At 29.0% G+C, this 26,057-nt stretch overlaps 1 protein-coding gene across 2 annotated transcripts in view; it reads right to left on the reverse strand.

The window, feature by feature from the left end:
• Positions 1–26,057, reverse strand: part of LOC129962736 (adenosine receptor A2a-like) — a 382,623-nt gene that overhangs the window by 2,472 nt on the left and 354,094 nt on the right. The window lies entirely within an intron of this gene.

Consider the following 26,057-nt stretch of genomic DNA (forward strand, 5'->3'; position numbering starts at 1 on the left):
TCAGTGCTTTCCCAATAAATAAACAATACATTGCACTATAGACGCTCGGGTGGGGGGAGGCATTTTAAATGATACTCACTCATCTTTTCCAGCACCCAAGTTAATTCTTAATGGGATTTGGTTTAACTTCCGAGTTCAATTGGATTTTGCTCCTTTTTCTTGTAGGAAGAGCTTAAGTGATCCAGACAGCCAATCGATACTTTAAGTATTTATTCTCTTCGACGATAAGAAGCTTTCATTTTTAGATGCAGGAGGTCTGCTTTTAATGTTGCAATATTATTTAGCTTCATTTATAATAATTCGATATCTTTGTAATACTTTCTTGAATGTTTTTTGGTGATTAATTATTTTTCTTTTTCAAAAAGATAAAAAATTATTCGAAGTTCTAAAATATATAGTTTTCGGTCTTGAACATTTAACAGACGACAGATAATTTAAGAATTTTAATAATTACAATTACTCATTCAATCATCACAGTTCTTAATTTGAACTAACAAATAAGCTTAATTCCTCTTTTGGTATCTAATCATTTGAAAATTGAGAAATTAATATTATTTTACTTAATTTAGTAAAGTTAAAATACATTTCGATACGATTAAGTTACGTTTTGCCTCGCTGTATTAATATTTCTGAAAGTCATTCCTGAAATCTTGAGAAACAGACTCATAAATGTGATATTGCAACAAATTTTGGTAGATGGATAATATGAGAAATTTTACTTTCTTTTCTTTTTATTCTGAGTTTACTTTTATTTATTTGGAATTTGTTAAAATATTTGGGAAACATTTTATTAAATTCCCGTAACATCAAATTTTAAACTAATAAATATCATACCATTATTGATTGGAATTGTACAACCATTTTTTCATTGGTTGAAATAATTTTTACTTTTTAAATGCATAATTAATTTTTATTTTGCATTTCTATCAATTTTTATTAAATTTAATAAAAAAATTATGATTAATTTTTATATTTTTATAAAGTTAAATTCAAGTTCATTTTTTTACGATATTTAAATTTTATTTCGTATAACAGAATTTTAATTTATTGATTAGATGTTTTTGTTAGTTCTCTGATTTTGCATAATTTTTATAAATATATTATTTTAAATTTTCTTTCGAATAATTTGTTTGGCGCAAATCTATAATTTTAGTGATAAACATATTTTTTATTGTATCACATAATTATTTATTTTACTTAACTAATTCATTTGTATAATCCCTATTTTTTATGTATATCTGTATTTTTTTTACCATTATTGTGATAAATATATTTTAAACCCTATCACATAATTATCTATTTTAATTAACTAATTCGTTTGAATGATTTCTATTTTTCATGTATATCTGTATATTTTTTTCATATTAAACATTATTATAATTCACACAAAATGAAAACTGTACGTTAACACAATAGAATTAGAAAATTCATTTCAAATTTTGCAATTCTTAGTTTTAATAATTCATTGTATTTAAATGGAAACTTGAAAAATATTATCGTATGACAATTGTGTTTCTCTTTCTAATTTTAACAGTCAAAAATCAAACGATAATTAATTTTTTATTCAAAAATTCACACAAAAAATAAATATAAGGTAAAATGTTATCGATATGAACATCCACAACAAATAATCGTTGGTATATATTTAGATGCAATTACGTTTATCATGTGACTGTGATGTAAAATAAATTGAACTCATTTATTAAAATTTATAAATGAAAATTTGCTATTTAAAAGTAATATTTAATGACGATCGAAATTGTTGAAATAAATTTTGTTTGAATAAATAGTAAAACAGTTAAGAAGAAATTAAAGAATTTTAATTCAAAGAATATATTAAAGAATTTTAATTCAAAGAATATATTAAAGAATTTTAATTTATTCTTTGCATTTTGGCAACCAAGCAAATGCTATTAAATTTGAAATATACATTATCATTCATTTCATTCTATGTTTTTTATGTTTCAAATCATTAGACATTTCTACTAAGCATAATCTTTAAATATGATTTCGAGTATTTAACACCTTTTTTTTTATATCCGCAAGTCAGACACTTTGTAAAACATGTGTCTCTAATAAAAATTTATGATTTTTAATTAGACATTAGGTAATGTAATTGCACTAAATCCAGTATTAGAAAATTAACGAAAAAGAATCATGGTAATAAAAAAGAGGAGGAAAAAATCTTTAATTAAATATAAAATTATAAGCCACAACAAAGACCCAGCAAATAATTAGGTTAAATAGAAAATATAAGTTATGCACCGCCATTTTGCAATAATTGCTATTTTGGAATATCAGGTTCCACAATATTTCACTTCATCTCTTTCATCCACCCCTTTACCTTACCCTATCTCCAACTTTATTACCTTCGCTAGAGTGGTCTCCTAGACGACAAATTACACTTAAATATCTCTTCGAACAACGTAAATGTTCTAACTACCTTTATTGGAAATGGACGGCATAAAATATAATTAATGTATTCTGGCTAATTTTTGTTTCTCTATTTTAGAGCTGTAAATGCACACCCTGTAATTATATTCATTCCTTGTTTCGTTCCCGAGAACGAGTTAATCTGGCGAAACCAGAATCATATCCTATTTCATATCCCAAATATGGGGACTAAATTTGATAACGCCGTTCAAAGCTGAGCTTTTATAGCCCAATTCGTTTCAACAAGCAATTCCATTTGAATGACCGAATGAAAGTTAATTACCGTAGGATAAGTATGCGGCGTGGATTGTGAAAATTGCACAATGAAGCTGTGTAAGAGATATATGTTGACTTGGCTCTTCTGTTAATGCGAATTATTCATAAGTTTTTGGTATAAATGTTTCGAAATGGTATGTTTTATTCCAAAAAAAATACTTATTAAATAAAATATTTAGGAGCAGAAATTCATAATGAATGTTTGTTGCCATAAAGAAAAATAAAGAGGCAAGATTTATTTATAAAGATTAAATAAGATTTATTTAGAATAAAAGAGCAAACGATAATGATATAACTGACGATTTTATGGAATATACTTTTTTTCAAATATGAATTAAACATCTTATTTATTTATATGTTTTTTCGAAGCTGTGTGATTGAATCTGTCATTTAGATATACTACTAAATTTTACATAGTATGACACAATACACGTGTTCTTGAGTGATTTTGCGTTTTATTACATCTAGCACAGCATTTTTGAGAAAAAAAATGTATTATTGCTCAACTTTTGGAAATAATAAAGCAAAAGAAATATAGGATTGATGTTTGAAAAATCGCTTTTCAAATATCCACTAAATGTTATTAAAAAATTGGATTTTGAAAATTCGAAGGTACATTTTCAAGCTTACATCATACTTTTCAATATTATTTATTTTAGATATTATTAAATATATTTAGAATTATTTTAGACTAGCCGCCTTTGGCGACCAGCCGGTTCGCCAGTATTACCGCTCGCTACAATTTTCAATTAAATATTTTAAGTAACTGGTCTCTTAATAGATTCTCAAACAAAACATTTTTAATCTTCAAATTTTGATAGTCATTCCAAACTTATACTGTTGTTTAGATCGTTTCGTTCAATTTACTATATATATTTTCCTAATTTGATGTCATTTCCGGTAAAACTTCAACTTTAATTTAAAGTGGAAATGCTGAAATTGCAATTAGTATAAAGATATTTTTTAATAAAACCAAGCTTTTTATTTTTTTATCATTTTTATTGTTATTTTATTATTATAATTATTATTGAATATGAGTATTGCAAACAGAATCGCTCGGTATTTAAGTCTTATGTGAACTACAAAATATTTGTCATAATTTGTGTAATATCTCAAAGAATAATTCAACAAAAATTTATCAGATTCAGCATAAAATTCAGTTTTTAGTTTTTCTTCCAAAAGGATTGAAATGAAATCAATAATAATATTTTGTTCCGGCCTATAAATATATTTCAAAAATTATGAAGTCTAAATTTAATGCAGTAAGGTATCATATTCTGAGAAATATTCTGGACACACCAAATTTTAAATAAATGAATGAATGTTTCTATTTTCCACGATCAAATAAGACTTATTTATGAAGTTTTGAATGTTAAAAATTTAGAAAAACTCAACATTTTCATAATCTTAGGCCAATTAATCTTGAGAAACCTGCGCGCTGATTAGCGTATTTTCTTTGAAACGATCGATGAAAAATCTAAAATTATCCTTTTTTTTTATTGAATAGTGATATATAAATTTTCATAAATCAGTCCGTTTAAGTGATTGATTTAGTTGATTGGAAATTGACTCTTTTTATTTAAAATATTAGTGTTTCAAGAACATTTTTTTATTCGTGATTTCCACAGCAGAAGCTTTATGTAAAATCAAAAATTCGTTATTTATTAAAGCATTTATTGAATCAAGTTACATAAAATATAATCATTTTCCATTTAGACCATTTTAGAAGATCTGTGTCTTACTAAATGTTTACAAATTAGCTGTGTGGCCCTGATTTGAATGGATATCCTGTTCATATTAAACAAAACTTGCCTTAAAATAAAACTGATTTATTGGATTAATAATATAGAGAGTGTAAAAGATCATAAAATAACTTTTCTTGAATTTATTTTTTAGAAAAAAAATAGTATTTCATATTTGTTTCATTTCCTACAGACACGTGCCGAAAATTATATTTTTGCAGATTTCATTTCCAAAAAGATTTAATTTATTTTTAGTTGGAGCTTTAAAGAATGCGATGGCAACACTTTGAAGAAAGCTAATTTTTCCCGATGAATGCGAAACGTGCTCGTGCAGCTTAAATTTTATCCTTATATTGTACGAAAAAAATTGTTGAAAAATATAGTTAAAATATTTATTTAAAAATTCATTAAAAATAGAAATTTAATTTTAAGGTTAAAACATTGGTATCATTTAAAAGATAAATTTTTGATCTTAAACTTGATGTAAAAATCTTTTTTGTGCGGTAATATTTTCGGAAGCTATAGCAGAAACACGCCAAAATTTCGCTTAATTTTTAAATAAATAAAATTTTAATTAAAAATTCGAAAAAATAACCCCAGATGCACATTTCCGGCCTCCAAGGTATACACGTGCCAAATTTAGTAGCTGTAGGTTTGAATGGTCTGGCCTGTAAAGCGCCAACACACACACACACACACACGCACGCACGCACACACACACACACACACACACACACACACACACACACACACACACACACACACACACACACACACACACACACACACACACACACACACACACACACACACATTGAACTTTATTATAAGTATAGATTATTGGGACATTTTCTAATAGTTTCTAACCTCTTCATTATTTTTAAATTTATTATTTGAGATTAAATTTTAATGCAAAATTTTTTCATCAGTCACTTATTTATATAGATTTAAATATCTATGATTAAAAAAAATAAAAAACCATACATTATGAATCATTTATCATGCAAAATATTTACTATCATATCGCATTTATAATTTAAATTATTTTTATTAAAATCAGGAGAAATAAATGTGTTTCATTAAGGAAAGCTTTTTATGTTGATTAGATCTCTCTATATTATAATGGCACTTTATTCTAGCAGCAATAGTCGCGAGTTAAGAATTCACGAGTTAGCGAACTTTGAAATCCTTTACCTCAAGTAACAAAAGCAGGCCATTGATTTCGTATTTTTAATTTTAAGCTTTTTTTTAAACAAACTAGCTAAGAGCACTTCGATGTTAACGTCTTTTCAACAAATTATGTATAACTTAAGCCATTAAGGTACAAGAAAATGCGCTTTTTAGTATCTAAATATAGGGCGAATTCATTATTTAGTGCTTATCTCAGTGCAGCCAAGAAAAATATCATTCGTTATTCAAATTTAGCCTAAACATTTTGGTCTATATAATTATTTTAAGTGAATAAAGTGTTATAAAATTTTATTGAAAATAAATTTTGAAAAATTTATTAAAATTAAAGAAAAAAATTGCGTGAAAAAATAGGTTGTTGTCTTTGAAAAACTAATTAAAAAAAAATTAAAGTAGTGTAAGGTGCTTTTTATTTGGTAAAATGCTCTAAAGTTATAGAAGATATAGTTAAAGTATTGATTCATTTTGGATTAATTAGACTTTTAAAATTACTTTTCTAAATGATCACCTACTATCTAATAAATAAGTACACACTGAATTTTTTTGGTTTAGTTCCAATTGTCTACCTTATAGAGCATTTTGAATGATTTTTGCAAGCAACGATTTTTGCATATGCCAGCCTATAATAATTATCATATTACTAAGTTGTTGCATCGCCTGTTTTCGCCAGCTTTTGAGAAATTTAATGGACATTTCAAGCCATAGCAAAAATATTGAATAATATAAAAGGATAACGCTTCCTTTTACTGCTAACGTTAATGCATAAGTACGCACTGAAACTAGAATTGCGATAAAAGATATCATCAAGGAATTAAGTTTAAATAAAAATTTTAAACTTAAACTTTAGAATAATTTTTTTTGAAATTGCGCTACATAAATTTAAGATCTACATGATAAACTTAAGGGCCCACTTCCCCAACTCCAACTATTGCTCCAATTTCGTCAATTTTTATTTGATATGAAAGTTTAGGATTCTAGATAAAGTCATCATTTCCCGCGTGTCCCTACCCTGTTCTATTTCCGAGAGAAATCTCAAAACCTCTACTTTATAGTATATTTTCTACGAGAAAAAAATCCCACCTTAGTTCCCAACTCTATTTCTGAACCAATTTTACCAATTTTCAATTCATATGGAAGCTCATGACATCTAGATAAATCATCAAGCTCCCCCTCCCCCCACTTTAGCGAGAAGTTTTAAAAATATTACTTAATTGTGCATTCACTAAGGGGGGGGGAATCTCACACTATCCAGTCTCATCATGGTTTCGGTATTTTTTTTTTTTTACTTTCTCGCATGTATAGAATAGAATATATTGTATATATAGAATATATAGTATAGTATTGAAATCGTCAAAGAATAAGAATTCGAGAATTCCAAGAATCTTCACATTTCAGATCTTCCTGAGTTCGAAAGATACATTTTAATTTTTGAAAAATGTCCATCCGTCTTTCTGTGACAAAGATAAACAAAAACCGCTTTGTGCTGGAAGGTTGAAATTTGGTATGCTGCCTTTGTAGCAAATTTGTATATTTCTATTAAATTTATGCAAAATCCATTCTGTGCAAGTTTGTGGAGCATATATTCAAACATTCTCCGGCTGTTTGAATATATGCTTACATGATAACTTCAAAAAGAAATTAGGTAGATAAATTTTAGCATACAAATTTAACGCCTATAGAGTAAAAACATCTCAAATTTTTAGCTAAATCCAACGAGAAGTTGACCGTCTGTTCGGTCTGTATTCTCAGAATCATGTACATTCGATAATTCGAAAACGCAAAGACTCAAGTATAACAAATTTGGTATGGAATTTTGTGGCTATAAGTATAGGTTTCGTTTCAATCAGTTGGAAAAATGTATTTAAAACCCAAATTATATTTTCGGTTACTATTAACCGCATACTAGGGATTCATTACTAAAAAAATCGCCAAGGTTGGCACGATATATCTATTAAAAACATTTAGTTGAAACCAAAGATAAATATCTCGTAACTATAGTACACCAATACTATGCAAGGCGATCTCTGGGATAGTATCTTTATTAGAGAGCACGCGAGAAAGTTTTGGTTAGACTCATTGGTTCAGTTCAGCTATATTAACGTCCCGTTTAAAGCTACACTAGGGCTATTTTGGGACGGACCTCGTCACTTTGAACCTCGGTCAGATGACGAGGACGACACCTGAACTGGCACCCCTCTCTCCACACCACGCCACACCAGCAGGAGGACGTTTGGTCATGACTAATTTAACGTGCAACAGACCCCCTTACACGACGGTTCTTCGGTGGAATCGGGGCACGAACCAGAAACCCCCCGGCTCCGAAGCCGAGATCTTACCACCAGGCCACCACGGCCCGTTAAATCCACTGGATTTCTTTCATAAGAAAGCTCAGGACCCTAGATAACTCATCACTGATTCTAGTCAATATGAGCGCCAATAACAAGAGCAATTGCGCCATTTAATTCCGCCATTCTGCAAACATAGCTTGAAATGCCGTATGTTTATTTTGAAAATATAATTTAAAACATAACTTTCTTTTATGTGAAAAGACGTAGTTGATCAGTATTGGTTGACGTAGTTACTATTATCATGTTAGGTGAGTAGAGGATAGCCGAAGGCGGCTAGAATCATTTTTTAGGATTTATCCAAAATTTTTGTTGAATGGTTAATAAATAAAAATATATCTTATAAGATCAAAAAAGTATTAATTTTATACAGTTACTCATTGATTTTAGATCTGGGTTCATTTCAAATGAGAAGACTTAAAGCAAATTTATAAATTGGATTTAAAATCCGACAAGGAGCCTCTGTATATTATTTTCGTTTCACATGGGGTATAAAAATTGTACATAAAACACAAAAATCAAATTCTCATGCGTATTATATATAATTTGAAAATATCACTATATGTATGTTGTAAATATTAAAAATATAAATGCAACATGAAATTGCGCCTTTTTTACTTTTTTAAATATATTTTGAGTGGTCTTTAAGAGCTAAGAAGGTGTATTTTTTGATTTTTCCATACACATTGTATTATTATTTGCATTTGGTAACAGATAATAAAATAATTCTTTTAGGCAAAAACTGATTCGTGATGAGTTAACAAAACGACAATCACGTGTTACCCAATGTTAGTGTAGAACTGCATTTGTTAAAAAAAAGTAACATGTTGCAAATGTTTAAAATAGTTAACTGTCTACAGAAGCAAGACAATTCATATTAGCATAAATTTTATATAAAGAAACTATTACACTGAAAAAGAGAATTTTGTAACCTAGTTACATACTGTTCATCAGTTTTAACTTAACAGCAGATGTCGAGCATTCCTAGAGAGAAAAGCGATAAGCGACCTGATGTGCCGACTAGATAACATTTGTTGGATAGTAAGAGTTAAAGAAAATGATGCGTAAATTTTGAGAAAGTAAACGGCTTATCTTTGGAAAACAAATCTTTATTTAACATGATAAAGTTTTAAAATTGGAATGCTATCTATAAATTGTGTGCTGCTGAAATCGTTACAATCAGAATACGACGTTCCATTGGACTTAAGAATTATCCAATTTAAGACGTAGAAGGAACTTTTCAAATTATGTTTTTAATTAATTAAAAATAAGTCAAACATTTTAAGTTTTTTTTTCTATAAATCCAGCGCATTTTAGTACTCAAAATCTATTTCCACATATTTTGAATGTCAAAAATGGCTCTTAGGTGATTCATATTTTATTTCTACACAATATTTTCTTTAAATTTTTAAAAATTAATTTTAAATTCAATTTATTATTTGTTTTATTGTTGTACAGAAATGAAATCGGTCTGAATGCTTATTTAATTTTTCAAACTTTTTTTTGATAATATGAGAGTTATATACTAAACATAATAATGCTTCCTTTGGGTATTTATTAACTGCAAAATGTAATTTTTATGTTCGTTTTAATTAATATGATAATGATTTTTAGGCCCGTATTCTTTCTGAAATATAAAACTCATTAGCTCAGAGTTCATCGACTAATGCAATCAAGCTGGTCGATTACAAGACAAACGAATCAAGTCTAAACTATTACTAAAGTACAATATTTAGAATGAATTTCCCCCTGTTACCCCCTGTTTTATCTGTTATAGGAAAAATGTGTATTTTTGAAAGCCAATAACCTTTAGGTTTGTTTACGGCAGTATTTATTTTTATAGTATCTTGAGAAATCTAACATACATTCAGCCATGAATTTTGTTATGTAGGTAGTCATAATAGTAAGTGAATGCACTTCGACGTTCGAATTTTAAAACTTTATGAAGAAAATTCTTATTTGATATTTTATTTTGTTTTGAATGATTTCTGCACTTATTTACATATAGTATAGCTCTTAAAAATTATAGAAAAAAAATCGGTGCACTATCTAAACAATAACTAATAGATTTTCTACGAAAATTTATTTGTATTTCCCACAAAATTTATTAAATTTGAGCTTTTTAAAAATTGGTTTTGGTCCTGAAACATTTTAAGAATTTAAAACTGAAATTCCTATATCCGACAATCTAATTTGGCAATCTTTTTCATTTTTTTTAGTTTGAACAATACTTCTTAATTTATTATAAAAACTATCAAATTATATTTTGTCATTGATTTTTAATTTATTGATTACATATTGAGTTCAAATACTTTCTTTGCTATTCCATGGATATATTATTGACTTATTCGCTGATATGGCAAGGAGCCAAATTAGGAAATCAAGAATTACGATTTTTTTTTACAAAATTTAAATTCTAGTATCCTTTTTGAAGCAAATGTTTTAATTTCATTATTTCTCTCTCACTCTCTCTTTTTAGGGAAATATTAATTTCAGTTATTACTTTTGGTTTTTATCTTCTTCTGTTAACCAGAGGAGTCACGCTCATTGATTTGTGATGATAATTAACCACTTCATCGTCACAAAAAATAAACAAAAATTATTAAAATTACAAAATAAATATTATCTTTTTAAATTTAATAATTATTTTGTATTATTACGATTTTGAATTCCCTGCTGTTCATAATGCCACACAGGTTCCAGTAGTGAAAACAAAACAGATTCTTCTGAATTCTAAGACAAATCTATTGCGTAAGATTACGAACAATTCAATGGGTTGTGCAGATCACATTTCTAAGGGATCGAGACGTCATCTGAATTGATATCATTAATATCAGCCGAGAAATATTAACAAAATGAAATGGAACTTGCATCTCAGATGTGTTAGTGCAATTGTGAATGAAAAAAAAATTCGATGTAAAACAATTAAATACAAATATATTTATTCCGAGTTTAAATTTAAAGTACGTGAATGAATTCAAAAATTACTTTCCTTTTAAAATTATTGTTATGGATGCATGTCACCTTTTTTAACAACTAATTTCTATTGCTATTAAATCATAGTTAAATAAAATTGCATAGAATTTATATGGAGAGAAGGAGCTATAGATGCTAAATATAGTGATCTTGGAATCATTTGTAAACAACGCGGCATTGAGTGTCTGAAAATATGCTCTTAGAGGAAAGGAAATAAGATCTTTGTCTGGAAAGTGTCTGACTTCTTCTCAAAATCTTTTCACAGGAATCTTTTCACGCTCTCACAAAGGCTTCACTTAAAATTTTCCAAAGAGTTTGATTTAAGTATACCAGCAGTCTTTTATTCATCTTAAAACGTGACTTTGGAAAGCCACGCCATGCCGCAAGGTCACTAGTTTATGTAAAATCCGGTGCTTTTAAAGAGTTTTGCATATATGGAACGACATTCAAAGGAGTGTTGAGTTGTATTGTGTATAGATTAGTTTAAAAGATATATAAGAGTAGATGGAATAATATGTATAAGAAAACTTTAAGATTGTTTAAATATAATAGGATAAATGCTCTTTAATTCTTCGTAATTATTACTCTTACAGAAATAAAAAAGGAAATTCTTTTAAATATTGTAGCATGAAAATATTTTAATTTTAAGCTATAAGATTTTTTTTAGCTTGGTTGCATCTTGGATTCGTTTGTTTCTACCATCATTTAGTCTGATTGCGTCAGTCATTGCATGATGCTATATGATTTTTATTTACTCATATATGAAGGACATAAAAAGAAAGTCATTGTAACCGATCAAGAATCAAGTCCAGAAGAATCTCTTTCAGACATTTCAAACTTCCCCAAGTTAAAATATATATATATATATATATATATATATATATATATATATATATATATATATATATATATATATATATATATATATATATATATATATATATATATATATACATATATATTTGGAGGTAATTGTTTTAAGCTATATGATGAAATTTTGTATTTCAAAATGACTACTCCTACCCTCTGGAAGACACACGAATAAACTTGAATAACCGAACCGCCGCAATAATAACACCAGCGGGAACTGCGATTGAGTCGTAAGAACCTTCACCGGCCACGGTACAATCTTTCCCCAAGGAAGTACATCTCGTCATCGATGCGAGGAACCAGACTCCGAACTTTTACTTTTCGTGTACACACAAGGGTGGCGAGAACCAGCCAACATGCAAGAAACTTCTCATCCTCAATGACGAGGGACATGAAATTTGGTATATTGTCTTTACACGTGATTTGTAGATTTTTTTTTTTTCAATTTTGCATGAAATTTATTGTGAAGTAGTCTGTCTGTAAGTCTTCCGAATACAAATGAACACGATAACCCCAAAACGAAGATGATTATAATTATAATTAATATATAATAATAATAAATATAATAAATATAATTTAGTACGAATATTTCTTTCTCTGATTCAGGTCTAAATTACGATCTGCGGATGAGTGAATTAAATGCATGAATGAAGTGTGCCTCGTAAAAAGGGTTATGACGTGTGTGTAGCAAAGTCGTTCTATTGGTCCTAGACGGCGCTACTGAAAAAACAAGAGACGTGCCCTTGGCTTAAACCACAAATGACTTCTTAAAGACAGCGGGCTTGTCTAGACAAGAGCTATTAGAAACAACAACAACGAATATTTAATATCTAAAATTAAAATCCAAATCCATTTAGAACCAAAAGCATCTAGAGATTGACCGTTTGTCGGTCTGTGTTTTCACAAGCGTGTCATGGGACAGGTGTAAAACGCATTGACTTAAATATATAAAATTTGGAATGTGATTTTATGGTTAAAACTGTAGCTCTCTGTTGGCGGAAAAAAAAAAGCACATTTGGTTTACTAGCATTATTTTACTAATCGCAACCTTGGCGATTAATCACCAAAGATAAATTTCTAATTGGCCCTTTCGGAATTATTGTTCGCCAATGGTGCGCGGTTGGTAATACACAAGTACATTAATTAGTGCATGCGAGAAAGTTTTGAGAAGACTACTCCTGCTGGTTATGTTGCTCAATTCATCGAAAGAATGCCAGCTTAAAAACGTAAAAATGTTAAAAAAAAGAGAAATCGAAAATGCTGATTGGGAATTAATATTCCAAGAAATACATTTTTATTCTGATTTTAACAATGGGAAACTCACAATTGAGGAAGAAATAAAATTGCCTAAAATTCATTAGAATAATAAAGAGTGTTATTACAAATTGCCTATAAAATTAATTTTGAAATAAACTTTATTAATATTAAAGTTAAATATTATATGAAAAGAAATAAGTGCCTCTAGAAGCATTTTTTTATTATTGAAGAAATTGATTATATTTAATGTTACATACTATGCATTAAGATTTTTATACCACGCAAATTTACACAAATATATTATGGCATTCTAAAAATTTGTTTGTTTGAAATTTTTTTCGACGTGAATTGGAATAGATATCTTACTTAAATGGGAAATTTGATGTTATATAACAGAAGAAAGAAGCGAGAAAATATATTTAATGTAAAATACGTTGTATGATGTATTAAACGAGGTTCTTACATGATAAACTGAAATTAAGTATTAAAAAACTATATTACCAACAAATTAATGCTATTTCAGAATGAGATAAGCCATTTTTAACATTCAGATTCTCATGATCAATAATATTTTTGTACCTATCATCATTTCAAAAGCGCAGCTTGAAATTTCAATTTCAACCATAAACGAATGAAAGGTCTGCAGTGATTATTCAAATTCATGCCATTTTCCCCCCCGCAAGTGGCAATATCGTTTGCATGAATATAAGATAAGAAATATTTCCGCAATGCGCATGCGCTGAATTCATCTCATTTCCTGATGTTTAATAAAAAAGAATGACGCAAGTATATTAAAACTCCAAAACATTTTCAAGAATTTTTGAACTTGGAGGAAAACTGAGCAAGAACAAATCATCCTCATAATAATATTGCAGTGTGTCGGTAGACAACATCGCAGCTTCTTCATTGTCATCTAGAAAATGGTTTTCTTACATTGGCGAAGTTCTAAATTTCAACGGTAAATAACATTTTTGTGATTTTATGCATTAGATATTCATAGAATAATCTTTTTTTATGAGAAAAAAGGTGAATAAATTTCAAAAGGTTTCTTTTGAGTAAAAGTACAAAAATGGTTTATAAAAATTTATTATTTTTTTTTATCCAAAAATATTGGGCAAACGATATATTTTGAGCAGTTTGGAATAAGTGTTTTTATGCGGAATATTAATAGTTCTTGATATTAAAATTTATTTTTGAATTAATCCGACAACATACACGAATTTATTTAGATTTTCATCATCATCATTAGTTTTGAATTTTTCGATAGATTTTGAATAATTTAATAATTTATTTATAGAATATTTTATTTGTTACATTTTTTTACTTGAAAACGTAGAAAATTACATAATTATTTTTAATAAAAAATTAGTGATTCTTAAAAAAAAAACAAAAAAAAACAGATTTTTTAAATTAAATAAATAAAAAAAATGAGAAATAAAGATTATTTCTATGTATTAAACAGGTGGCTTCCCAGTATTAAAAACCGAAAGAGATTTTTGATAAATCAGACAGTATTTAAAAATTATCAACTTATATTTACTTTCTTGTTTCACATCTTATCTTTATATTCTGTATCAGCATTAAATCTTTCTTTTGATAGAATTTGAAGTTACAACTGATGGGTTAAAAGGGCAAGAAGTTGAAATGAGCTTGGCACGTTACGGTGGGAATTTTCACCTGTTGTAAATATTTACTCTCCTAATCAGTGTTTAATCCTGATTACTTGAGGAAAAGTATCAGGAATAGAATCATTTCTCGCTCATGTGATGCGATTCAAACACCCGCGTCAAATTAATTTTGGCATAATTTGTACATTTTGGGTGTGGGTTGCAGTATAATGAATACAACGTGCATTTAGAATGGCATATGCAGTCAGGGTTGTTTAATGACTATAGAGTCTATTGAATTTTCTTCATTTAATAAGATTATTAAATCTTACATCTCCTAAACTGATTATATTTTTACCGTACAAGCTCATTAATCAGTCATCTTTGGCAACCAGTTGATTTGTCGAGAATACCGGTTGTATTTATTTTGAATTAAATTACCTATACATGGTTCCACCAGAAAAGTATTTTCACCAGTCCACCAGTCATGAAGTTATGATAGACTTTAGAACCATGTGTTTTAATAGCTTTACAGTTGTTCTAATTTATAGTAGAAATGAACTTTACTTTTATTTCTTAATGTAATAATGTACCATGGCTTTATAGTGCCATTAAAAACATAACTATCTGGGTAATCTGCCTTCTACTTGTACGTCATCTTTCACGTTCTACATTTTTTTGTATTCTCATAAAAATTCCGAGGAAAATACACATAATCTTTCTTTAACTTTCAGCAATAGAAGATCAAATATTTGATGAAACAATGAAAATTGTTTTAGATTCATTGCAACAATATTATTAAAAATTCTGCAAAAGAAATCTAAAAAAAAAAGTTGAAAATTCGAAAAAAAAAAATAATGCTAAAATTAAATTGATATTATTAAAAAAATAAATGTCTGAACCATAAAAACGCCCTAAAATAATTTTCCCTATATATTTGATGGAAATATGGTTAAATAGCTCCAAAATTATTTAAAGTTAAGATTAAAATTAACAAAAGAAGGCTGTAACGTACATATTTCCATTCTTCAAAGTATATTTTGTCTCATTTAGTAACTCAGGGCCGAATGGCCTGTTTTCTCTCTCTCTCTCTCTCTCTCTCACACACACACACACACACACACACACACACACACACACACACACACACACACACACACACACACACACACACACACACACACACACACACACACACACCTTTAAGATAGACTTTCATCTAAAATATATTTTCTTGTATAAATTATTAATAAATGAATTTTAGTTATATTAGCCGAAGTAATTACATGGTTAGAGATTACCTAGTAATGACGTAGCCTACGTAACTGCATAGACCAAATAATTACATAGTTAATTACATAGACCATGCAAAGTAACTAAGCAACATTACATTACATAGTCTATGTACGTTATATTAGTTTCTGTAATTACGTGTTATCGTAACAGAATTTCGCTCCATATTTCTAGAATAAGACGACGTCGGATATCCGGGAAATTGCTTGTCACTATATTTCTTTAACCACTTAACTGTTTTATTTTGTTTTACTGTCTAATAAGATGACACTTTCTATTTTGGGAATATTTTCTTATTGAAATCCATTGAATGCTTGATTTATCTATGTATTCGAAGCAATTTTAATATTGAATTATAATCATTATGAATGGTACATTTTTTGCTTACAACTGTCAAAATTAAATAAATCGATGCAAGTATGGCATACGAGCAAAACAGTTAAGGTTTAATGTTTTATTAGAATATTTTCAATATTCTTACAGATTTTATGATTAAAACACACAGCATGCAAGATCAAATCAATGCATTAAAAAATCTTTAAAAAATGGCATAAAAAGAGACACTAGAATATTTCGAATATTTGAAGTTATACTTAAATATATATATTTTTAAAAATTTATATTCCACTGGCGGAATGATTTTCGCCACCGATTTCTCTTTGTATCGATATCGCATGTGTCAATATCTCTTCTGAATTCCACTTTTTATTCATAAGTTTTAATATTAATATCCCTTCCCTTTTGAAGTTTCCGAAATGCAGGTGCTTTATATTTTGCAGAGATACATGGGGGTGACATCAACATTCCTGACAGTTTGCCAATACGTTTTAAAGGTGACATGCATATATATATGAATACAGAGTGCCCATAAAATAACTTTTTCCGGTTTAAAGGCATGTGCAGTGAAAACTTACAAAAGGAATGAAACTAAATTTCATATGCAGGCTGTGGATGGCATAGATATATAATTCCCCCCCCCCCCAAAAAAAAACCCCTCTCCTAATATGAAAAAGTAAGATCAGCACATTGAATCTGTAATCCTATTTTTGATTAATACAAGAATATTATCTGAGACATTCATATTTCATATCATTCATTTCAGTGTGTGCACTTTTTTTTGCCAGACGGAAATTAATAGAATGTTGCATAATCTATTTTATGTCCGTCATCTTCAATTATTGATTTCAGTATTTTCAGATGCCGCCGAAATCTTTCCTACAGATCATCTTTGCTACTATTTGTTTTTGTTGTTAATTTTTCTTTGTTGTTTTATTTTTATTATGAGAGAACATGATGTTGTTTTGATTTGGGGTTTTTGAAGCCACAAAATGAACGGGCAGAAAATGGGCGATTTATCGCTTTTGAGGCATTAATGTTTCGCTTTTAGGGTCACTAGAAAATGATAAAAAAGGTTGTCCTATTTGGTTATGTGACAACCCAAGTGGTAACTTTTGGTCACCAACAAAAAGTTACCACTTGGGGTGAATGTCCGCCGTGTACCCGATTCTCCTGTCTGGTCAATAAAGAGCAGAGTCGTAAGAAGTTGTCGCCTAGACACACTTTTTTGTTACAAAGCTGTTATTTTTAAATTGTTCGTATTGAATCAAATTAGGTCAACGAATAAGCAATACTCATAATTTTTTTCACTAATTGGAATTATTAGCAAGATATAAAATAAACAAATGTATTACTATGGAAGAACTTCAACTTCTCAATGATATAATGAAGAAAAGTGTCTTTTCCTTTATTATCATATCCAGTACGAGAAATTAGATCTATTCTAGTAATAGGTAATTAAATTTATAGCAAATTTTTTCGCACTTCAAAAAGCTATGCAAAACTTTTCACAATGCAATTTTACTGCATTCTTATCGTTTTTAGGCATCACAAAATGTAGCTAAAAATCTTCTTTTGAAAATTTAAATCACAAATCTTACATTGTTCCAGTTTTAGAACGAACTTAAATTATGCATTAAAGGTTAGATTATAGCGTAAAGCATAAAACAGATTTGTACTTTTACGGAAATACTGCCGACTGAGAAAGGATTGTTGAAACCATTAAATTTTCAATAGGAATGCTATATGTCGTCTTAAGCACAGATGGAGGACTCCAGAATAATTTATTAGGAATACAGACTTCATTTAAAATTTACTTTAAAACAGTATTTTTTCTTCAACTTCTGAGTCGAGTACGATGTGGAGAATTTAAAACGGGAAAAATAAATACAGAAATAAATAAGCAGTCAGATCAAATAAAAGCGCACAAAAATGTTTCCATTTTGTTCCGCTTGTTTCACTTATAAATGCAGAATACCCAATAAATTCAAAATATATACCAGTAATAGGATAAGTATTAATGCCTTTATTATGAAATGTAATAAATACAGCAATAGTTCTAAAGCGTGCTTAAGCAAACGTATTGCAAATTAATCTCTAGACTTTTCGAAGGGCGTGGTAGGCTGGTGGTTATGTCTCGGATTCTTAAACGGAGGGTTGTAGGATCGAGACCCAATTCCACGGAAGAACCGGCGTGTAAGCGGGTCTGTTGTACGTTAAAGAGTCCGTGCCAAACGTCCTCCCTATGGTGTGATGTGGTGGGGAGAGGGGGTACCAGCTCAGGTGTCGTCCACGTCTTCTGACCGAGGTTCAAAATTACGAGGGCCGTCCCAAAAATAGACCTAGTGTTGCTTTAAAACAAGACGCTAATATTACTAAACCTAAACCAAACTCTAAACTTTTCGCTTAACAACAAATAACTTTTTTTTTCCCAAATCATTCTGCTGTATATTACATTTTTTTCCTCGTATACGTAATATAGAGAAATTATTGTAATCATCAAGAATTTCAAACTCGAAATTTTGATGAATCGCCACGTTTTAGATCTCCCCGTGTTCGAAAAACTCATTTTTGGAAAATATCCGCATGCCTGTCTGTGACAAAGATAACTCAGAAATGCATGAAGCTAGAGGAATGAAATTTAACATAAGCGCATTATACCAAATTTGAAAATCTCTATCAAATTTTCAGCAAAATACCTTGATAACAAGTCTGTCTGTCCGACTGTTTGAATATAATTTAGCACGATAACTACAAAACGAAGAGAGATAAATAGATAAAATTCGGATACATATTTAACATCTTTACTATAGAGTCTATCAAATTTTGAGCGAAATCAAACAAAAGGCCAACCATCTCTCGGTTTGCAATTTCAGAAACATGCAAACGTAATTCCTGAAAAATGCAATGACTTAATGATATCGAATTTGGACTTTAAGAATAGTTCTGTGTCAAATTTTTGTTTCATTCGATTGAGAAGAGCGCGTCTGAAAGCCAAACTCGATTTTTGAATACTTTGGACTCCATGTCGGGCATTAATCGCCAAATACTTGCCAAGGACCACACGATAGATTCACTAAAAATGCTAAATTGACGCCAAAGGTTGATATTTAGTAACTATTGTACGTTATTTCTATGCAAGGCGTTCACTTTGATATCTTTATTAGAGAATATGCGAGAAAGTTTTGGGGAGACCACTTCCGCTGGTTAAAAAGTCCCCAAAAATCTTTTTCATTAATTCTTTGCAAATATAATTTTATTTCGTTTTCTGTTTGGATTAGAATTTTTCACCTACATTAGTTTTATTCCATTAAGCCTAATTTATGTTGCATTCATTTTTTAAAGAAAATTATTTTGGGCTTTATTATTAACATCACTTAAATTATATTTTATGCTGATTTTTTTTGTAAATTAGATAATAAATGTATAAATAAGGAAGGTGAAAAAAAAAACTTTTATGCTTAAAAAAAAAAAAATCCACAATACATAATGTAATGTAGGCTGAAAACTTTTTCTTCGAATGTTTGCGATATGTGTCATTATTACTTCAGTATTGTAAATAGAAGCTAGAAAAACGCTTTCGCATTTATTTTTTGTATTACAACAGTAAAATTATTAACGTTATCAATTATCAATCTGATATTTGATTTTATCTTTATTATTAACTAGCCGCCTTTGGCTACCAGCCGGTTCACCAGTATTACCGCTCGCTACAATTTTCAATTAAATATTTTAAGTAACTTGTCTCTTAGTAGCTTCTCAAAAAAACTTTTTTAATCTTCAAATTTTGATAGTCATACCAAACTTATACTGTTGTTTAGATCGTTTCGTTCAATTTACTATATATATTTTGCTAATTTGTTGTCATTTCCGGTAAAACTTCAACTTTAATTTAAAGTGGAAATGCTGAAATTGCAATTAATGTAAAGATATTTTTTAATGAAACCAAGTGTTTTATTTTATTTATCATTTTTGTTGTTATTTATTTATTATTATTATTATTGAATATGAGTACTGCAAACAGAATTGTTCGGTATTTAAGTCTTATGTGAACTACAAAATATTTTTCATAATTTGCCTAATATCTCAAAGAATAATTCAACAAAAATTTCTCAGATTCAGCATAAAATTCAGTTTTTAGTTTTGCTTTTAAAAGGATTGAAATGAAATCAATAATAATATTTTGTTCCGGCCTATAAATATATTTCAAAAATTATAAAGTCTAAATTTTATGCAGTAAGGTATCATATTCTGAGAAATATTCTGGACACACCAAATTTTAAATAAACGAATGAATTTTTCTATTTTCCACGATTAACTAAGACTGATTTATGAAGTTTTGAATGTTAAAAATTTAGAAAAACTCAACATTTTCATAATCTTAGGCCAATTAATCTTGAGAAAAAAGCGCGCTGATTGGCGTATTTTCTTTAAAACGATCAATGGAAAATCTAAAATTATCCTTTTTTTTTTTGAATAGTGATATTTAAATTTTTATAAATCAGTCAGTTTAAGTGATTGATTTTGTTGATTGGAAATTAATTCTTTATTTAAAATATTAGTTTTTCTGAACATTTAAACGTGATTTCCACAACAGAAGCTTTATGTAAAATCAAAAATTCGTTATATATTAGAGTATTTATTGGATCAAGTTACATAAAATATAATCATTTTTCATTTAGACTATTTTAGCAGATCTGTGTCTATTACTAAAGGTTTACAAATTAGCAGTGTGGCCCTGATTTGAATGGATATCCTGTTCATATTAAACAAAACTTGCCTTAAAATAAAACTGATTTATTGGATTAATAATACAGATAGTGTAAAAGATCATAAAATAATTTTTCTTGAATTTATTTTTTAGAAAAAAATAATATTTCATATTTGTTTCATTTCCTACAGACACGTGACGAAAATCATATTTTTGCAGATTTCATTTCCAAAAAGATTTCATTTATTTTTAAATGGAGCTTTAATCGATGGATGGCAACACTTTGAAAAAAGCTAATTTATTCCCCATGAATGCGAAACGTGCTAGTGCAGCTTAAATTTTATTTTTATTTTGTACGAAAAAAATTGTTGAAAAATAGAGTTAAATTATTTATTTAAAAATTAATTAAAAATAGAAATTTAATTTTAAGGTTAAAACATTGGTATCATTTAAAAGATAAATTTTTGATCTTAAACTTGATGTAAAAATCTTTTTTGTGCGGTAATATTTTCGGAAGCTATAGCAGAAACACGCCAAAATTTCGCTTATTTTTTAAATAAATAAAATTTTAATTAAAAATTTGAAAAAATAACCCCGAGGTGCACATTCCCGGCCTCCAAGGTATGCATGTGCCAAATTTGGTAGCTGTAGGTTGAATGGTCTGGCCTGTAGAGCGCCAACACACACACACACACACACACACACACACACACACACATTGAGCTTTATTATAAGTATAGATTATTAACTATATTAACTTTCAAATATACGATCTTTGTTATATGTGAACGAAATTTGAGGTCAGGCATATCCGTACTAAACGATGTAGCTGTATATTTAGAAGGCAAAAACAGTTACGTTTTTCATGTGTCTGTGCCGTCATTACCTAATCCACCTAAAATTATTATGTGTTATATTAAAATTCAACATATTTATTTGTTAAATGGTACCAGATAATTAATTTTTTATATTGGTATGAATTCCACCTGGTTCATTTTTTTTTAAAATATCGAAAAGTTTTCATTTTTTTATTTGTATAAAATATATATAAAAATGTTTTGGTTTAAAATCTTATTTGGTGCATTTTATAAATATATAAAATATTACCAGACTGAAGCACCTGCTGACCTAAAAGTGGTTCATGGATCTGTTTTTGAATGAAATTTCGTCTGAAAATACTCTATTTGAAATGAATGAAATTTCGAACAGCTTTTGAAGTGAGTGTAAAAGGATTTCTTATGCAGACGATGCCTGAAAGCCGAGAAAAACTTTATGGATGCCAGATGTTTCCAGTATTTGCTTTATTTTTGGTGAAGGCACCATTTTCAACGGTGCCAAGAAATGAAATTCGCAAATATTTCAGCTAAACTTCTTGATAAAATTGAAATGCACTCAGCAATTTTGAAATCATAGTTTGTATTGCCATTGAATATTAGAAATGATTTTTGACTCATAAATAAAATTAAAAAATCGTTTGGCTAAAATCAATAGTATTAATGTTGGAAAAAACTTTAAATGGCATTAATATTTTAAAGAGAATATTAATAGAAATTATAGATTGGAAAATACAATGAATAGAATTTTCAATTTTGTTAATACTCTTGAAATGAAAAGGATTGCATTCTTTTATTTTATCATGCACTAAATATTGCAATCTTCAAAAATTTCATTTCGATGTTTCAGAACTCGTAAAGTAAAAGCACGTATTTGGAATTAAGTTAATGAGGACGGTAAATTAAAACTGAATGAACTAGGCAATAAGTACATACTCCAACTAACAAATATTTGCAGACAGTTAGAAGAAAAATCTATCACAAGATAAATCTGATTAATTGTATGCGTGCATATGAACGTACCTGAGAGCAAAAGCAACAGGTTAGATGAATGAATATTTTGAAATATTGTCTAAATTACAGATATGCAGATTTATATCAAATTTTGAACGAATCAAATTAAAAAACGGGATTCAAAAATGGTCATTCGTACAAATGAGTACCAGAAATGCAGAAAGGAATGCCTTGTCTTTTGAAAATAAGTTTAATTTAATCTCAAGAAATTTATTAAAATTCTCAGTATTAAAAATACCAATAAAAATCCATGGTTTTAAAGAAAAATAGTTTTCATGAGCTTTCGGCGGTGGCATCAAGTCAATAAGTTGCATGTTATTTCGTTGACTTATGTACGTAATTGTATGGCATTAACAAATCGTATTGAAATTATTTATTTCCATTCATAAAATAAATATTCTTTTAATTGGATGACCAGAATTTGTAATCATAAATTGAAATTAAAATAACTGTTTTCGACTGTTTTAAAACTTGACTATGAAATATTTCCCCCAAAATTCATCCACCCGCCTTTTACAGAATTTGATCTACGAACCAGAATAGACAAGATGTTTTTCGTTTGCATATAATTATATGACAAAAAGTAATAAAGTTGATTCATTTCATGACACAATTCACATCACAAACGCAATAGCTCACATTATTTAAACATGAGTTTGCATTAATAAATGCGGATGCCTTCATCATTAATGCTTTGTTTATATTTTAGTAAAACATTTATGTATAGAGAAAAATACGTTATCGATTGATTTTCGTTTATTCCTAAATAATTCTCAACAATTCCGAAAGTCGTTTTCATCTTTCCACTTAACAGAATGCAAGAATGTGACAATTTGATGGAATTATTTTAAGCCTACTTCAGTCTGTGTTGGGAAGAATGGGGCGATTCTTCCCATCTGAGAGAGTTTGGCAATAGTAAATTTAGTACTGATTTTTCACTCAATTTTTACTATTCATTAAATCCAATAAAAAAGTTCGAAGCAAAAACAGTTTTTGTTTCGAACTCGTTGATTTTTTTAAAAAAAATATCAATAAAAAATTATTTGCAGATTATTATTTCTTATGACATGTAAATCTGCTTATTGAGTTGTGGAATGCCATGCATGTGGCTTTAGACTGAAATTTTTGAATCAACAGTAGACGCAATATTTCTTAGAAACTCTGTAAACAGGGGTGTTAGCATTAATACGAAAATCTAAATTTCGGACTTTTTATTAAAACTAATAAAAAAAAGGAAAAATAGGGAAAAAAGTGAAAAAACGAATTTAAAATAACGAAGACAAAATTTATATAGCTTTCACACCTGCAACACTCTTTGAGAATTCCATCAGAGCAAATTGAACTAAACAATAACATTTTCGATCGATATTATTAAGCTAAAATCATGAAATATCTAAAACTATACAAGTAGGCTGATTGCCGTGGGACGGGGCCTTACTTGTATTAGAACATGACTGAAGCGAATCTTTCAAAGTACATGCTCCTCCGTTTGAAACATTATTTTTTATTTAATTATATTTAATTATTTTATTTTAAGTGATCTTGAACAGTCCTTAACTTATAGATTCAAAGTATTTTATATTTAAAACGAATAGCATACGAATTCATAAACAGAAAGTATCAAAAAATTTTCTTTAACACTTTTTATTTCATTTTCGTTGAGAAATACAGTATCATCTTGTTTTTACATTCCCTCTGTAACGTTTCACCACCTTTTGGTAACTTCTTCAGAATTTTTAGATGAACTTCTGTGAAATTTTCTCCCCCAGTCTTTTAAACCATGTCAATCGATGTGAGAGGAAACAAAAAATAGAAATTAAATGTCTTCGCTATCCAGTTAACAAGTTTCGATTAATGATGACGATGCGAGGAAGGACGTGGAAGTAATTTCCAAAATCTTCAATCACTTGAAATAGAAATATAGGTCATAAAAAAATAAAAAAAAAAGCAAGCAGAACTCTGTTTTGGATTATATTCAGTCAGAAGCAGTAACTGAGCTTTTCTACTTTCTTAAAAGTCTTAGAGAAATTACAGTAACCGCCAAAAAATTCGAACTCGAGAACTTCGAATGAATCTCAAAGTTTTAGACCTCACTGAATTTAAAAATAAAACATGTTTCGAAAATGTCAGTTTCTCTGTCTTCTATCTGCTACAAAGATAACTAAAAAATGCTTTGAGCTAGAGGATTGAAATTCGGTATGCGGTCTTTAAGTCATATCATTGACTCTCCGAATCGCCCGAAGGCACACGGATAAATAATGCTGAATGACCGGACCGCCGCAACAGCAACACTGGTGGGAAATGTGGGGGAGTCCTAAGGGCCAACACCGGCTACGGTACAACCCTTCCCGAAGGATGTACGTCCCGTCATCAATGGGAGAAGCCAGATTCCTGACCTTTTTGTGTACTTTCCAGAGTGGCGAGATCCAACAACCATAACGGAAGCATCTCATTCTCATTCTGAGGTACTCCCCCCCCCCGAGGGTTGTATGTGGTCTTTAAACCAAATTTATAGATTTCTATCAAATTTTGAGTTTCAACGTTCTGAGGAAGCTCATCTATCCGGATATTCGAAAATAAGTTAGCACAATGAATGCAAAACGAAGCGAGTTAGATAAGATTAGATCTGTAGAGACCTGTCTATCTTAATATCTGTAGAGACCTGTCAAATTTTGAGTCAAATCCAATTAGGGGTTAACCGTCTGTCGGTCTGTTCTTTCAGAAACATGTAAATGCGCTAACTCGAAAACTTAATAAATTATATAGATATAAAATTTATCATGGGATTTTGTGACTACAAGTGCAGTATTGAGTAAAAGCTTTGTTTTAATCTGTTGAGAAAAACGTGCCTAACGCACATATTCGATTTTAAAATTATATTAACCGCATGCCAGGGATTCATTGAGAAATAACTCGCCAATTTTGGCACGATACATTCAGTAAAAACACTAAATTCTCGCCAAAAGTTAATATTCCGTGATATTGTACACCAATGCCATAAGAGGCGTTGTCTGGGATAAAACTTTTATTAGAGAAAGTGCGGGAAAGTTTTGCGGAGACCAACCCTACTGGTTCGGGAATAAATATTTGTTATTACTAGAAATATTAATAAATTATACATTTTACATAGATAAAAAATATTTAGAACCATAGGCTATAACATATTCCTATTATTA

The sequence above is a fragment of the Argiope bruennichi genome, chromosome 1 (genome assembly GCF_947563725.1).
Source record: "Argiope bruennichi chromosome 1, qqArgBrue1.1, whole genome shotgun sequence".
In the NCBI taxonomy this organism is placed as follows: Eukaryota; Metazoa; Arthropoda; class Arachnida; order Araneae; family Araneidae; genus Argiope; species Argiope bruennichi.